Source organism: Pteropus medius, unplaced genomic scaffold, assembly GCF_902729225.1.
Source record: "Pteropus medius unplaced genomic scaffold, Ma_sr-lr_union100, whole genome shotgun sequence".
Lineage (NCBI taxonomy): Eukaryota > Metazoa > Chordata > Mammalia > Chiroptera > Pteropodidae > Pteropus > Pteropus medius.
Window position 1 is genome coordinate 32,116,018 of NW_024351730.1, and position 16,776 is coordinate 32,132,793.

At 36.3% G+C, this 16,776-nt stretch overlaps 1 protein-coding gene across 20 annotated transcripts in view; it reads right to left on the reverse strand.

The window, feature by feature from the left end:
* Positions 1-16,776, reverse strand: part of MAPK10 (mitogen-activated protein kinase 10) — a 431,719-nt gene that overhangs the window by 255,936 nt on the left and 159,007 nt on the right. For 4 of the 20 annotated variants that reach the window (XM_039845820.1, XM_039845819.1, XM_039845817.1 and 1 more), the window contains exons 1-2: positions 15,156-15,557; positions 9,825-9,939 (exon numbers count right to left, since the gene is read on the reverse strand). The exons of 1 other annotated variant lie outside the window; for it this stretch is intronic. The gene's annotated coding sequence lies outside the window, so the exon portion shown is untranslated. Of the gene's footprint in view, positions 1-4,546; positions 4,625-9,824; positions 9,940-13,174; positions 13,267-13,617; positions 14,411-15,155; positions 15,565-16,776 lie in introns of those variants that run through there. 15 more of the 20 variants (XM_039845809.1, XM_039845810.1, XM_039845808.1 and 12 more) reach the window with 10 other exon arrangements.

The following is a 16,776-nucleotide window of genomic DNA, read 5'->3' on the forward strand; positions in this document are numbered from 1 at the left end:
GAGTACTAGACATAGCAAATGTTATCCCACTCACATTTGCATAGAGAAAAGTCAGGATAATGAGGTTCCTGATAGCAATGGAAAATCTTACAAGAATAGAGTGATGGAAGTAATGAGATAACAATGAAATTCAAATACTCTTAAAATGACTTCTCTGCTAACCAGGAAAATAGTTTACAATAAACAAGATTCATAATAAGCAAAATGGAATGGACTTCCATGCCTGGCTTCATCTTCCCACTTTGGAGCTTACAGAGGACAAGTCTTCAGTGTAGGCATTTTGTGATAATGAAATTTACTTACAATTACTAACAGTGACAATGGTTCCAGGCAGCATTTCATATTTACATAGCAGCTTTCGACATAAGAGCAAAAGCACCTGCAAACATTCCCATTTGTAATATTGATGGCTTAGATTAATAGAGCACCTTTCTGTCAAAGAGCTCATTAATCTTTACATGGATTCTTGTGACACAAATAGGCAAGCAATCCATAGCTACATTCTACATATGGAGAAACCAAAGCCTGAGGACCTGTATATAACTGCTTAGTAATGCCATGATTTGGCCTACAATAAATCATAAAGAACCCAGTCTTTCCGTTTCTTACTGACTCAAGTTCTATCTCATTTACAACTTCTTACTCCAAACTGACTAAAAACTGGAAGCCTTCTCTGTCTACTGGATCCCTTTCCACTGATTTTCACTTGCTCTTCTTCGGGCTAGCTTCTCATCCCCTCCTGCCCGCTAACTGCTCACTCTGCCTCCATTCTCTCTTCTCTCCAAACTATTCTCAACATCGCTGCCAGAATTATTTTCTTAAACCTGTTCAGAAAACAGCGGTAGCTCTTCATTGTCTATAGAAGTAGACCCCAATTCCTTCATAGATCATTCACGACCTCCCTTAGTCTGTCCTCAATCTATGTTCCAAGCCATATCTCTGACTGCCATCTCTTTTGTACCTAGGTCATACAAGCCTAAACTTCTGCTCCTTGCTCAAACTATTCCCTCTTCTAGAAGTAACCTTTCCAACTCCAACACTGACTATCAAAATTAGCTTCACAATTCCACTCCAATGCTATCTCCTCCATCAATCCCTTCTAACATTTCAGTTGAAAATGGCTTCTCCCTTCAACACACGTTTAACTTTTATTTGTAGCACTCATCATATTCCACCTAGGACTATAGTGACTTATGAAAGTACATCTGTCTTATTAGAATGTTCTGTCATTGAGATCCACAGAGAGTCAACTATGTGTCAGGCCCTGTTACACCTAGTGGACAAAAAAAGAGAAATAGATCTCTGCCTTTGTGAAGATTACCTTCCTACAGCCTTTCTCATTAGAGTTCCTCCTCTGAATGACCATATACACTATTTTGCCAGTTTTTCCAAGGATGGTAGATAATCAGTACCATTCTAGATACTTAAAAGACATTTTCATTCATTATATACAACAAATGCTTTTTAGAAATGGTTCTCAAAGGATGGTACACAGACTTCCTGAGTCCTCTCAAGACCCTTTCAGGGGGGTTGCTGATGTCAAAACTAATTCTAAATAATATAAATGAATAGTTTGCTGTTTTCACTCTCATTTTCTCTCAAATGTACAGTAGTGTCTTCCAGAAGCTGCATGATGTGTGATGTAACAACAAATTGAATACATAAGTAGACAAGAGAATTCAGCTCTCTTCTACTATACTGGTCATTAAACAGATATGCAAAAATGAAAAACAGTGCCACTTTGTCACTAAATCATTTTGTTCAAAGTAGTCTTCATTAAAAGATACATTATTTTATGTTAACATGTCATAGGTTTTCTGTTGTTAATTTTTAAAAGACTTACATATATATTTTAAATTGATATTGTAATTTCTAATATAGTAAATACCAATGGATAGAACCCACATAAGTGAGGGCTCTTTGGGTTTCTCAATAATTTTCAAGAGTTTAAAGAAATCATGAGACCACAAAATCTGAGAATTGCTGCCTTAGAGCACCAGAACTCATGTCTTTCTGCAGAATCCCAATTGAGAATGCCTGGGTAGTTGAGTCATTTGTAATTGTAATGTTCTCTGAACTCGACCTCTGTTCACTTATTTCAAGTATTTCTCCCTTCCCTTCTCACCCAAAGGCCCCTGTTTTAATAGAGAGCTGCTAAAGAGCAGAGGCTAAGTAGAATTTATCTTTGCTGCTACAGCACCTAGCACAGAGAGGGCAGCCAGTAAATATTTGAGGAAGGAAGAAAGGGAGGGGGGGTGGGAGGAAAACAAGGTAGGAGGAAGTTAGCAAGGGAGAAAGGGAAGAATTGTGTCTTATTTATTCTTCAAAGATTCTACCACAGTAATCTGCCTATTGAAAATATCTTTTAACCTTGATGTAAATGTTGAGTTGATAGAGTATCTAAAATGATCAAGATGTTAACAGGGTCACCTGGTTTGTTAGTAAATCTCAATACAACTTAGAAATCATGATTTTTAAAAGCAAGATTTAAAATATTCCTCTCATAAATAAATCAATGAGAAACATTTGGGCACACTAGTCCTTCAACAGCAGAGGATAATTTTTAGATAAAGAAAGCTACAAATTTGGGAAGTAGATGCAGTAAATTGGGTTGCTTATATATAAACAATCTTCTTTATTCATTTAAAAAAACTCAATAATTAGAAGTGATTTTCTATAACTAGAATATCTTATCTCTTGATTTAGAATGAGATGGATAGAATTAGGCTAAAGATAACTAATAGGATGGGTTAAAATAAATTTGTGCTTTGGCAAATCTATCTTCAAGACCTTTCTAAGCCTCCACCTGGCCTGTTTCTCTCTTTCAACCATCTTAAAGCTGCTTTTCATCCTCAGGAAGTCCCTTCACTGGCCAAGGCTACCCTCACCAAGGTACACCACTTGGGCCTGGCCTTTTGGATACTAACCTATGTTTAATTCAATCTGTATAATATTTTCCATATAATTTTTATAGTTAAAAATAAATTTGTATAGCATTTATTACAACTTCCTCATACACAATTAAAGCTTAGCTAAGTTAAGACTTGACCAAGGGAGTACTAATTCACAACAGAGCTGAGGTGAGAATCTAACATCAAGTTTCTTCCTTTTCTAGAGATTATATCATATGAAATGTTTAAATAATCTGATAAATCCCTGACAAAGCACTGTCTTCCGGACATATCTTGATTCCTTCCCGATATAAAAATCTTTCCTATGTATTCCATTCTTTTAGTCTCATATGTTCATGCATTAAGACATTTATCCAAGTGTATTATCTTTGATTCAAAATCCATTATTACCAATTTACACCTTAACTCAAGTTAGTTTATTCGTTTAACTAGCCAACCAATTTATCTCATAACATTTCTATTTTAACAAGAAGAGTCTTCAACCAAATGAATAAGTGGGAATTTCAAACATTATATCAGGTTCAGAAGCAGAGAGTTGAGGACCAGAGGGTATTTTGGCTCCTTAAATTATAACACAGCATCAGATACGTATACCCAGGACCAAGACTAGAAAAGAAATTCAACATATAAAATCTGACTGCCTGTGACTATCGAAGTTCCACATTGCTGACCTGAACCTTGGTTGGCAAGAGGATAATCCACAGACACATGACATAATGTATTTGGTTAAAACTCATAAAAGATAAAAAATAGCTAAAATTAAGACTTTCCTACCAACTGTTTCATATAGGTTTTACCTAATTTGTTCAATCTTCTTTTATTGGGGTTGGGGAGAGTGCAATATCTTTAAATCCTAATAAACTAAATTCCAAAGCAGAATTATGTTGATTCTGAAGATTTATAAATGACTTTCTAAAGAAAATACTGTCAAGATTATCCACTCTCAAATTGAAAGGAGCTTGAAAGTAGGTCTTCAGGATTTAAAACACCAACAAATCACCTACACCTTCCAAAAGTAAAACCAGAAAGAAAACTTCAAAACATGTGTCATATAGAATTTCTGGTATCTACATTGTAAATAATAAATTATCACATGGAATAAATGCTGCTAAACTGTAGATTAAATTTTTCAATAAGCCCTGACTGAAATGTTTTTTATATTAACCAAATTTTCATTAAGATCTCATTCTTTTATTTTAATAGTATCTCCTCTGATACTGGTTATTGGAATACAGAATTCCTTATGAAGAATCTGAGATATGCCAAAACTTATGCTGACTCACTCTTTAAATAAACTCCAAGAAAACGCCAACTTCTGAAGGAAAGCATTGTTTTCCTGATCTGATATCAAATTACCTGGGATCTCTCAAATAGTCCCAAATCCATTTGAGTAGGAGATATAGCCTGAGGTTCCACCAATCAGTGAAAAGCCTTTAAAATTTTATACAATACAAGGGCTACTTATGCTGAGAGGGTTTAATAGTCCTAAGGATTTAGTTTCCCATGTTGGTAACTTGCAACCACTGAGAAGCAATGACAAGTTTCTGAATATCCTCTTATTCATCTCATTTGTCAGGTATATGGTTCCACAAACCTGTCATATTGTTATCATTTCTTGGAATCCCTGTTCTTACCCTTGCCTGGAATTCAAACCACAGCAATGTTTCAAGGGTCCCTTCAGGACCAACCTTTAGTACCGAGAGGGACACAACCTAATGATAAAAAAGAAAGAGCTCCTGAGTTGGACTCCCTAGGCTCTACCATCACGAGCTACATGACCTAGGGCATGTTACTAAACCTTCCGTGCTTCAGTTTTACCATGTGTCAAATAGAAATGCTCAGTAGGAATTCTGTGAAGACTGAATTAATTAGTGCACACAAAGTGCTTTGAACAGTGCATGGCATCAAGTAATTACTCAATAAATGTTATTCGTTATTATAATCTTTATTATAACCCTCATTCTTCCTAAATGTCCCTAAACAGCTATAGACTCATAACTCATAAGGACCTTAGGCCTTAGAGGTAATTTAGTTCAATTTCCCACATAAAGTAGTATCATCTCTAAAAGTTCTTAATATTTGGTCAACCATGAAGACAGTTAAATACTCGCACTTTTCAAAAAGCACAGGCATGATACAGTTTTAATAATCAGGAAGTTATTTTATGTAGGCTACCTACTCACTACTCACTGGTCTCTTATTTTTGTCTCCTGTACAACTGCAAAACAAGCCTCAACCTCTACCCTCTTTCACCAATACTCCAGTCTCTAACTAGTTAAAAGGTCAGTAGGACACTTTGTTTAGGAAAGTAAAACAAATTTTGGCAAAATTTACTCAACAACAGAACTAACAAAACTAAACTGTTACATCAGAATTAGGCTAATCTTTGGATTCTGAGGGATTTGGCAACAATATTCATATTTATCACGCAATCTATTTAAATAAGATTGTAGACTCTCTGTCAGGCTGCTTTCCAAATTGTATACAGAGGTACAATTTTTGGTCCTTTTTTTATAGTCTAGTTATTTCTTTATGAAGTCCCTTTGGTTACGTTTTATTCCCCTCATGATATTCTTTTCCTGCCTCTGTTCCTATCTTTCTTTTCCTGCCTCTGTTCCTATCTTGCTCTCTCTTTTTTCTTTCATCAAATAATCATTCAACAAATATTTATGCAGTACTACCAAGTTTTGGGTGCTGTGCTAGGCATGGAAAAGTCAAAGATAATTAGATTAGGCTCAAATTACTCACAGGCTAAGGTTGGAGAGACAGACATAAAAATAGCCAAACGTTGTGGTGATGCAGTGGAGTAGATATGCACTGGCTACTGTGAGAATACCAGGAAGGAAGAAGTGGCCTAATGGACAGAATCAAGAAAGGTTTCCAAAGGAAGATAACTGCTGATGAAGTCTGAAGTGAGTCTAAGCAGTACTGCTCAAACTTTAAATAACCTGAGAATCTTGTTTGAAAGATTCCGAGTCAGTAGATCTGGGTGTGCTGCATTTCTATCAAGCTCCAAAATGATGCTCATATTGCTGGTTCCCAGACCATTCTCTGAATTGCACATGACTAATGACTGTTGATAAGGGATGGGTGGGGTGAATACAGGCAGAATAGACAGTGTGCAGTAAATCTCAGAGGTAAGAAACACTGTTTGTGTGAAGAGATTGAAGCAGATTGGTGTCCCAGGCAATCTGAGAGATCATCAGTTCCTAAACTGGGGGCAGATGGGAGTATGGTATATTTTAAGAAGTGAATTATTTACATAGGTAATAAGGCATATCAAAGTAAGCGGGACAGTTAAGTGGTAAAAACTGCAAATCAGATCTGGTGACTTCATCGGTAGAATCAGGGGCAAGAAGATAACATGCTAGGCTACTTTAAATAAATCTGCTAATGATGGTGAGGGCCTAACTTAAGGCAGTAACAATAGATTTATTTCAAAGGAAACTGACTTGGAAAATGTTTAGGAGATAAAGTAGGTTGATTGATTGCATTTTCACTTATAATTTAAAAATTAGGCAAGCTGTGATTTCTTTGCATTCTTTGCAGGCCTGGTGTTTATTCTTAATCTGACATTTAGTAAACATGTGATGTTGAACAAGCCACATAACCTCTTTCTGCACCAGGTTCCACATTTTAAAACAGCGAAGAGTTGACCCAAATAAACACTATGATCTCTCAAAAGCCTAAATTTTATGTTCCTATGAACTAAATTCATCTCTTACCGAATATGAAATCATAAAATGTATTCTTAAAATGTACCACAATACCTGGAATATAAATATACATTGTACAACTAATATTGAACCTACCTAGCCAACAGGTATTAAAACTTGAGACTTTTTAAATTCTTCCTCTTCTTTACCCTCGACATTCATTACTGAGTCCAGCTGCTTTGTACTTATGTCCTACTTGTGGTTCTTTGGTTTATACCTTTATTCTTTTTAAAATGGATTCCTGAAATAGCATGTTAAGTGTTCTCTCTGGTTCCAATCTAAACTCTTTCCAAACACTAACTGAGAAATTGAAGAACTCTGGAGTCAGAAAAACCTGAGCTTGAATGCTAAGTCCACTGTTTCTTAGCTGTGTGATTGCTAGCAAGTTAATCTCTTCAAACTTGAATTTCCTTATCTGTAAATCATAAAGATGATATGAAGATTAAATGTGTGTAAAGTGTTTAGCATAGTGCCTATTACACAGTAAGAATCCAACGAATGCTAGTTATTATTTTGAAAGACAAATCCCATAAAGACTTTAGCAGACATTTGGCAAAAAGGAAAATCAAATGGCCAATAAAAAATGAAAAAATCTTCTTCATTAGTAATCAGCAAAATGCAAATTAATACTTCCATGAGTACAATTATATACCCATCTGATTAGCAAAATTTAAGAACTTATCAATTAAATGTTGATGAGGATATAGAGCTTCTCAGACATTGCTGATGTGCCTGATTGGGAAAAATACTTAGAAAAACTAAATGTGCACATTCCCCAAAATTCAGTAGTTCATTGCTTTGATATTATTCATCCTAGAGAAGCTCTTATACACATATACTAGAATTTATGAGCATAGAATATTGTATATACTCTATTATACATGTATTTATTATACATGTATTTATTATACATGTATTAATATATATTTAATAAATACATATAATTCAGATTATGTATCATATATACATATATATTAGTATAAGTAATATTTAAACAAATGTCCATCAACAGTAAAATGGATAAGTAAATTTGGTATATTCATGGAATAGAATGCTGTACGACAATTTACATGAATAAACTACATGCAGCAACCTGAAAGAATCGTAAAATGTTTAGCAAAACCAGGTGATTAAGAATATATATGCCATGATTACAAGATAGGAAATCTACGAAGAAAAGTAAGGGAACAAGCATGACAAAAGGCAGGGGAGTGGGAGTGGTTATTTCTAGTGGAGAAAGAAAAGCACGTGACCGTAAATGAGCACACGGGGACTTACCGGGAGTCTATTTCTTAATATAAATGATAGTTACATGAGGTTTACTTTATAATTATTCCTTAAAATGCATTTTTATACACTCTTCTATATGTATGATATTTTTCACAATTAAAAAATAAATGTGATCATGTCAATCTCCTACTTAAAATCTTTCAAAAGTTCTTCATTTTTGAATAAAATCCTAATTCTTAGCTTTGTCTAAGAGATCTTTTACTATATATCTCTTGTACTCATCTTCGGCTCCATCTATACCACCCCTGTTTACACCCCAGCATGGCAAATGGCACATAGTGCCCCCAAATGATCATGCTATCTTAAGCCTGTGGACCCTTGAAAAATGTCCCCATTACTCCTCTTCCTCCGGTTAAGCTCTTATTGTCCTTAATATTCAGCTAAAATATCACTCCCTCTGGTAAGCCTTCCTTGACAAATCCCCACCCATCTATATCAGACTCTCCTCTGCTGCATTTCTTTCAGCACCTTACGTCTACCCATTTAACAGCACCATATAAGTATCACACTCTTTAGAATATCTCTCTCTCTTCTGACAGCATATTTTATTGTGCTACACTTTTAGACTTAAAGCTCCTTTAAGACAGGTATTGTCTCTTTCATCTATCTTAAGAGCTAAGGATGATATCTACATCATAGATTCTCAATAAATGTTTACTTAATGAATAACTGTTTAAGATAGAAAAATATGATATGTTTTCTACATCAGTGGGAGTGATACATAACTCAAAATATTAAGTTTTGCCATATAAAACTGCCCTTATTTTAGATCGAAAACAGTTGCTTATTTGCAATTACATATGATTCCCCTTTGTAACAAACATTCATTTAATATATGTTGACTAAGCACAGAATAGTGATGACTATTATATCTGCTCTCTCAATATAGCTGTAAGCAAACGGTAATGAAAATCACGATGTGAAATAAGTATAGGGTTAATTTCATCAGTCTTCTGCAGTTATAGGTTATGCATTAACTCACAGGAAAGCCCACCTACCCAGAGTTATACAAGCCACTAAGCAAATAAAAGAGAGTTATTGATCACTAGCTCAAAACAGCTTCTCACAAGCAGCACTGTCATACTCTGTCTCAAAGATATTATTTGACAGACAACTGGTTCATCTCTGCTGGAGTCTATTGATTATTGACTTTGGTGACTATGAAGCATCACGTATTTGATTTAAAAAGATATTTTACCTGAGTGTGCTGATATTTTTATAAGATCATAATTTTTAAAAATTATTTCAATAAATCAGAGCAACTGGATTTATTTTTAATATTGTTTTTATCAAGCAAAAGAATTTAAAGGCTAAAATCTGAAAAAAATTGGGTTTTATAAAACTGTGATATCATTTCTCTTCCCTTATTTCTAAAAGTCTAAATATTATGTTAATATATATACATTCCTATATAAACATATAAGAGTATATAGGAATGTATATATGCGTGTATATGTATACAAATACATATATGCATATATATATGAAAGGAATTGATCATTATAATTTAGCTCAGAAACAATTCTTCTACTAAAGAGGATGAATTGGTAAATATAGAATTATGCTGCAAATAATAAAAACCACTGAAAAATACTGTTAACAACTGTTACTCAGACTCATGACATTGTTCATCGAAGCCTTCTTACATAGGCTGGCATTATCCAGGGTGGTAGCATCATGGTATTATACAATGAGGCCATGTACCTCAAGACCTCATGCTGCTATAAGTGGTATTAATAGTACCACACTATCACTTAAATATTCTGTTCTATTGATTTTCATTCTTTAGTTGGCCTTATTTGGAGCACTATTTCTTCAGTTCCATAAACTAAATCATATGCAATATTTAAATGTTATATAGATCATTTGTTTTCTAATAAGGAACATTTTCAGATTTGCAACTCACCACTGCTTGTATGGTTTCTCATCTATAGGAAATGGGTCTAATTCAACAGCTTCTTGCATGAGTTGCCATAACGAAGATCTGAGAGGATGCTGCCATTGGTGTTTCTCATGTTAGCCTAAAATCAAAGCAAAAACACAGACCAAGTTTGATTTTAACATTTAAATGGGAATTTCACCTGCATTGAGAAATCCAAAAGACTGACAAAGACAATTGGTGATGGGTGATGCTGAGGAGAAAAATAAAATATCTCGAGGTAGTCCACTCCATAAAGTTAATCACAAGCACAAGAATTTTGGTTTTACCAACACCAGCATAGCTGGATATTTTGAAATCTGAACATGAGCCCTCATTTAGTAATTGTTACATGGAGTGATATGATATTTGGTTTTGTGATATGGATTTGGTTTTGTGATACAAGGTACTCTACTCAGCTTCAACTGAGATAGCTCCACTGTTATATATTTGCAAATTTTCCCTTTCATAAAAGATTTCACTAGAACAATGTATTACACAGTTACAGAAAAAAAGGGGGAGGAGAAGTTTGAAAATCATTTAAGTATATGAAATAAAACTAAAGTTGGTTTGAAGCAGAAAAGAGACCTGTAAGCATGTTTTTCCATAATCTGATCTAGTTACAAAAGGTTTATAAAGTCAATCTATTTCTGTTACTTTTCAACATTATATTGGACCAGATTCTGCAGGACTGTGCCAGTTTCCAATGTTCTACCCATTATCAAACCATAAGTCTTGATTTCTAGTTTGGAAAGTATGGTCACCAGTCCCAAAACAAACCTCCTCTCTGCTCCAAATAAGAGTTCCCTTCCCGGCCAGGTGCTTATAATTGCTGCTCCTCGCCCCCCACACCCTTCTGCCCCCAGGCCATCCCCATATGGCCCCAGAGTCACTACCGCCATTTCAGAGAAGGTGAATTCCTTCTCTTCTGAATTCCTATTGCATTTATTGTCAAATCATTAATATAAGCTTTTAATCATATACACTAGCGGTCCCCAACCTTTTTGACACCAGGGACTGGTGCTCCTATGAGAATCTAATGCCTGATGATCTGAGGTGGAGCTGAGGCGGTGATGCTAGCGCTGGGGAGCGGCTGCAAATACAGCAGCTGGCTTGCTGGCCGCATACATCCGGCTGTGCAGCCCGATTCCTGAAAGGCCACAGACCTTACCAGCCTGCGGCATGGAAGTTGGGGACCCCTGATATATACTATCTTTGTTATTTAATCTCATTTTCCTAAATTACTATAAGCTCCCAAACGACAGAAACGTGTTACCGTTTCCCAAACTCTGCCACCCATAGCACTTAGCAAAGAACTATACAAAGAAGACATTTATTCAAGGAATATTTATTGTGCCTTTACTATGTGCCAAACAGACACAATCAGTCCCTGATGGAGATTATAATTTAGTAGAGAATGCAGGACACACAGGAATAGGCAATTATCATATTGTATGATGTGCTCTGACAGAGGAAGTACAGACACTGAACAAACAGTGCCAAATTAACAGACTTAAGAGCTTTCCTTCACTATCGGTGTTTTCAGATCCAACTTTCAATGTTTGAAAAGGGGACAATTACTTTAAGAAACTCATTTTCAAGAAACACAAGGACCACACAGGCAGATTAATATCGAAAACCCAGGAAGCCGTTTTACTTCTATGGAGACAAGTCACTAAGATGAATTTTTAGTACTTGTAAGTCACTACTGTGTTATGCTCTTTTTTTATTTTTTTTCCTGCTTTCTAACACACACACACACACACACACACACACACCACACACACACACACACACACACACACACAATAGCAAAAATTCTGTTTGTCGCTGTGCAGGCCACTCTGCAAATGCCCGACTGCCCTTCCGGGAAACTTCATTTTACACCGGCACATCACACCGGTTTTTGAGCAACTGTGGATTAGGAAAGCTTCAGAGGAAACTTCAGTCATTTCTTTTTTCATTCTAAACTCTAATTTCCATTCCTACGAGCATTAGTTTTATAAGCCTGTGGGTTTTACATCTCATAGTCACCAGAGATAAGAACAGTAAGAAAGGGGATAGGTAGCTTGTTAGAAATCCAAACCATCAATTCAACTAGAAAATCCTTTACCAAAAATAGGTATAAATTTGTGGTCCACTTTTCATATCAAAAACATCTCTATTTAAGAATATTCAGTAACACCTGAAGTCTCCATTTAGAGTTTCTACCACGATTCACAGTAAAGTGAGGGGGGAGGACAGTACCTAAAACGTTTTTCACTTTCCCCTCTTTGCCTTTATTTTCTCATAAGGATAAAATGTAGCCAAGCTAAATCCTTAGTCAAAACCTTACAACTTTGCTATGGAAATATGCACAGATAGGTAAACTTCCGAAAATCTAAGCTCCAATTCTAAATTATATTTTGTCTTTCAAACAATCAATATGCAGCATGATCTTTTATCTGAATCAGCAGCGGTGTCTCATCTCAGATTTATGTAATGCAATAAATATATCTAATATGCTCAAGAAAGAAATGGATTCTGTTCTTCTTTACCAATAAGCATCTCTCCCAGTCACGTACAGGCGCAACTTTTTCCGCAAGTCCTTGGTCCTCTGAAAAGGTATAAAAGATTCATGTGTGGTAGGAAGGAAACACTTAGACTGCAGCAAATACAGCACTGTACTCCTTCCCTGTCATTCTTGACACTTTGTGCCTCTTTTTGCATAAGTGTTGCAGCGTCCAACCCAAAGCTTAAAGGAGACTACAAGAGAAAGTAAGGGCAAGGAGAAAGAATTTAAAATGTCAATTTGCTTACTTCTTATTCTAATTGAAGGAAGTCTCTCTTGCTTTGAGTCCATTATTCTCATAAGCAACTAAACAATCATTGGTTCTAACACACTGATTCCATACAAAGTCCTCTAGCTACAAATGTGACCTAAAGCCAGAACTAGAGCAGGAAAGGCGAGCACCTGCCCTCATTAACAAAAAAGAAAACATCCAATTTGTCTTTATCTTTTATCTTCAGTATTAAAAGACTTTTTCACTAAGATTACATCCAAAATAACAAAGTCATTAACATAAAGCCACAATAAAACTTTTAAAAAACCTTTAAATGTAGAAGGTTTTACCTTAAACATGGGAGGCTTTTCCACATTTCTTAAGTTAGGCAGATTTCTTTTGCTAATGATATGTCTATAGAATATTCTAGCAAGGGAAATCCTATAAATTTTCCTGTACTTTTAAAAATATACATATATTTTATAGCATCCACAATCAATTCTCAGTTTATTCTAACCTTGCAAAATATTGACCACATACTAAGAAACTATTAAATACTAAGAGCTGCAGACATACCAGACAATGACAGCAAAAACACACTCAGTCCCTCAGGGATCTGTTCATAAACATCCCCTTCCAGAACGGCAAATGCACTCCTCCCAACACCAGATGCTGTTCTGGGGCAAGCAAGCAGGAAGCTGGAGGCGGCTGATTTTTCCACTCCACATATAATTTCTTACTGCCTCATCATCAAGAAGCTTTTTACCAAAACTGTAAAGATTTTGTAACACCAGGAGACCATCCAATTAAAGATACTTTGCAACAACAAGAAGGACTGATGTGCAAATGAGGAAACATAAAGACTATAATATTTAAGGTCATACCACCTTTGTCATCTGATTTTCTAGTTCCATTGTGGGGGAGAGAAAATCCAATTTGTTCTATGTGGTAAAATAAGCTAATCCAGTACTTTCTGTCAATTATGAGAGTGAGATCAAGGTAGAGAAGAGAATACATACTAGAGGCAGCAAAACTGCCACATCCAAACTGTCCGACTCCTAAAATCCAATGGTTCCAAAGTGGAGTCAGAAGCTGTGAGTTCATTCGTGAGCATCTCTATCTACATTTACAACACATATGCTCACTTAAGGCAGAAAATTTACAGAAGCCTTTCAGTGAGAAATGTTCATTCCTGCAACCATTTTTAATACATTGATTGGCATTCTACGAGATCTTCCAGGGTCCGAAAACTAGCAGTCTAAGGATAGAGGGAGAAGTTGGACCTTGGGCTGGCAATGCCTGGTGCACTTGTATCTGTTTTCCTTCTATCTGATCTGTGGCCTGTCCCATATGACTTAGCCTGCCTCTTTCCGGTTCGTTCATAAAAGTTATCATCAACACACCAGCAGTAAGCAGGGCTGCTGTACAGACACTGTCGGGCTCTGCAGCAAAGACAGCCCATGTAAACAACCTGGTGATTGCTTCAGAGCTGACTGCCTTGGGATAAGCCATTCTTCTGTGGCTAAACTGCAGAACCCTGGGAAGTTATATCTTTAAGAGAGTGAAAACAGAGATTTAGTTTCTAGATTTAAATGTAGAGGAGGAAAAAAGAAATATATGTGTGTATATATAATTTTCTTGAACTATCTCTAACCCTGATTTACTTGAACATTTTCCAGTAAATCACATTTATTTGCCGAAGGCACGAATACATAAATTCTGATAAACATATTACCATGCTCATTTCTGATGATATATCTTTTTTTTCTCAAAAGAGCTCTGACATTTCAAGGGGACACAGTATCCCAGCACAGAATACCTGGGAACCATGCCATAAAGAAAAAAAAAAAATGCTGCCTGCTGTGATTAGGAGATCACTTTCTTAAAGGGACCCCTTACCTATATGACTGCAGTGCCAATGTTTCTTCTTATCTCTAATCTGACCCCTGTTCTGTGTTCATCTCCCCAGGCCAAATTTAGCCTAGAGTGTCTCTGCAAGAGTAATGCCATTAGTTTTGCAACTAAAATATATAAATATCATTCCCTACTAAAATATGTAAATATGTTCCAAAATATTCATTTAAGTTACACTTCTCAGGAAGTAAATATAAATGCATACTTAGAGACATAATTTTTTAATATTTTATAGAACCTACAGCATGTCTGAGATATGGGACTGAGGTCAGCACTTCTAACAAGCACAGCTGCTCACTCTCTCTCGCTCTCTCTCTCTCTCTGTTTTTTTCTCTTCCTTTCTGTAGCTCTGCATTGGTCTAAAAATCTCTGGTCACAATTAAAAAAGCTCCCTCCCACCCTTTGCCAACCCTCACTCCAAACAGAAAGGTTCCAACACACCCAAGTCTGGGAAAAGATGCTTCTCACAGGAAAAGCTGGTGGTTTCTTGTCTCGGAGGTAGCTCACTTCATTAACCTGCTTTCCACCCTATCTTTCCCCCCTCTCCCATCCTCCTCCTCCCACCCCAGCAGGAGCAATTAATAGACATCACCGCACCCTCCAAAAACAGGTTAGAACCCAGAATGAGCAAAGAGCCACCTACCATTCCGTGCTTGAGAACTACGATCCTGATCCAGCAGTGTTTGCCCCAGAAATTCTCCCTACTTGTTTTTCATTAACCACATTCCAAATTGTAATAAGGAACAGATTCTTTCGAGGTGGGAAAATTGTTTAAAATTAATGACGGACAGGTGAATTCCAAGAAAACCCAATCTAAAAGTCACGCAAGCCCCTAGGAATTGAGGGGTAAGAAGAAAAAAGGAAAATTGTAAAAATGAAAAAAGAAAAGAAAAAGATAATAAGCGTATAATGAGCGCCACCCACCCCCATAAAAATAAAAAGAGAAGGGGAGGTTTTTAAAAAGAAGAAGAGTGGCTTGCTGAATCACCCTCTTTCACTGCCTGGAAACCATTGTGCAGCGTGATGCTGCCTGTACCATTGTGGAACCTACCAGAGGAGACGAGCAGAGGGCTTGGGGAATGGGGTTGCTATGGCAACTGAAAGGAGCACACGTGACGTCAAAGCCCAGAGAGGTCTAGGGAGGGGTAAGAGGGGGAAAAGGAAAGAAGAAAAAGTCTATGTGCAGCTACAGCTACTGTGTTTTCCGGTGAAATAAGGACCAGGCAAATGGAAAGGAGTGGGGTTTGCTGGAAGCCACTATCAGCAACTACGACATCAGGCAGCGGGTCTGCACAAAACCGAGAAACAATCCGCTCCTTGCAGCGTGGCCCTGTACACAGCCGCGCTGAAGAACGAATGCCCGCAGACCGAAACACAGTCAATCTCTGCTTTTCAGCTAGCTCAGTTTTTTGCGAACACAAAGAGACATATAGTATCTCTAAATGTCAAAGCAAAACAAGGATGGTAATAACCTCAGAGAGGATGTGAGCATTTGAGTCCTGCCTGGACTCCAGGGGTCATCTGCAGAACATTATTCCTCTTCTCTGTTTCCCTTGTTTTTAATAAAAATTCTAAATAAATACCCACTAAATCGAACTCAACAAAGTGATTCTTAGACTGCAATTTGAATATGGAAAGAACATATAGATAAATTGAGTTAACAAATCAGTGCTTTTTATTTAATTTCAGATAATTCTCTTGAAAACTGATGCAAATTGCATTATTATTTGGGGCAAATATCTCAATTTTAAGTAATTTGATTGTTAGAGTGTACTTTTAAATCTCCATACAGTTTTAACATCCACAAACAACAGTTTTTTTTAGAATGAGAGCAGTTGACTACTTCCACTACTAAAAAAAGATTACCAAAAATGTTTAACCTTTTAAAAATATTTTCTTACATAAGGAAAGTTTTCAATACATGTGTGGCTTAACCAGCTTCAGCCTTTGAAATTCTCAAGTTACCTAATCTGACCAAATTCCTTTTTTACTTAAACAACTTTGATATGGGTTTCTGTTTACTACAACGAACCAAGTAGTGCTGAGTGTTATACTATTCTACATTGTTTTAGAACTAACATATTTACACGAATAAAGAGCTCATTGCACGTTAACAGAAAAGATATAACATGCCATGGTTATAAACACAGCAGTGATTGTAGACACTGAAACACATAATACTGTATAAGACCACATCAGGTTTTATGGTGGTGGTGGTTACTGCTATCATTTTATTCAGGAGGGAATCTAGCGAGGGAAAAGCC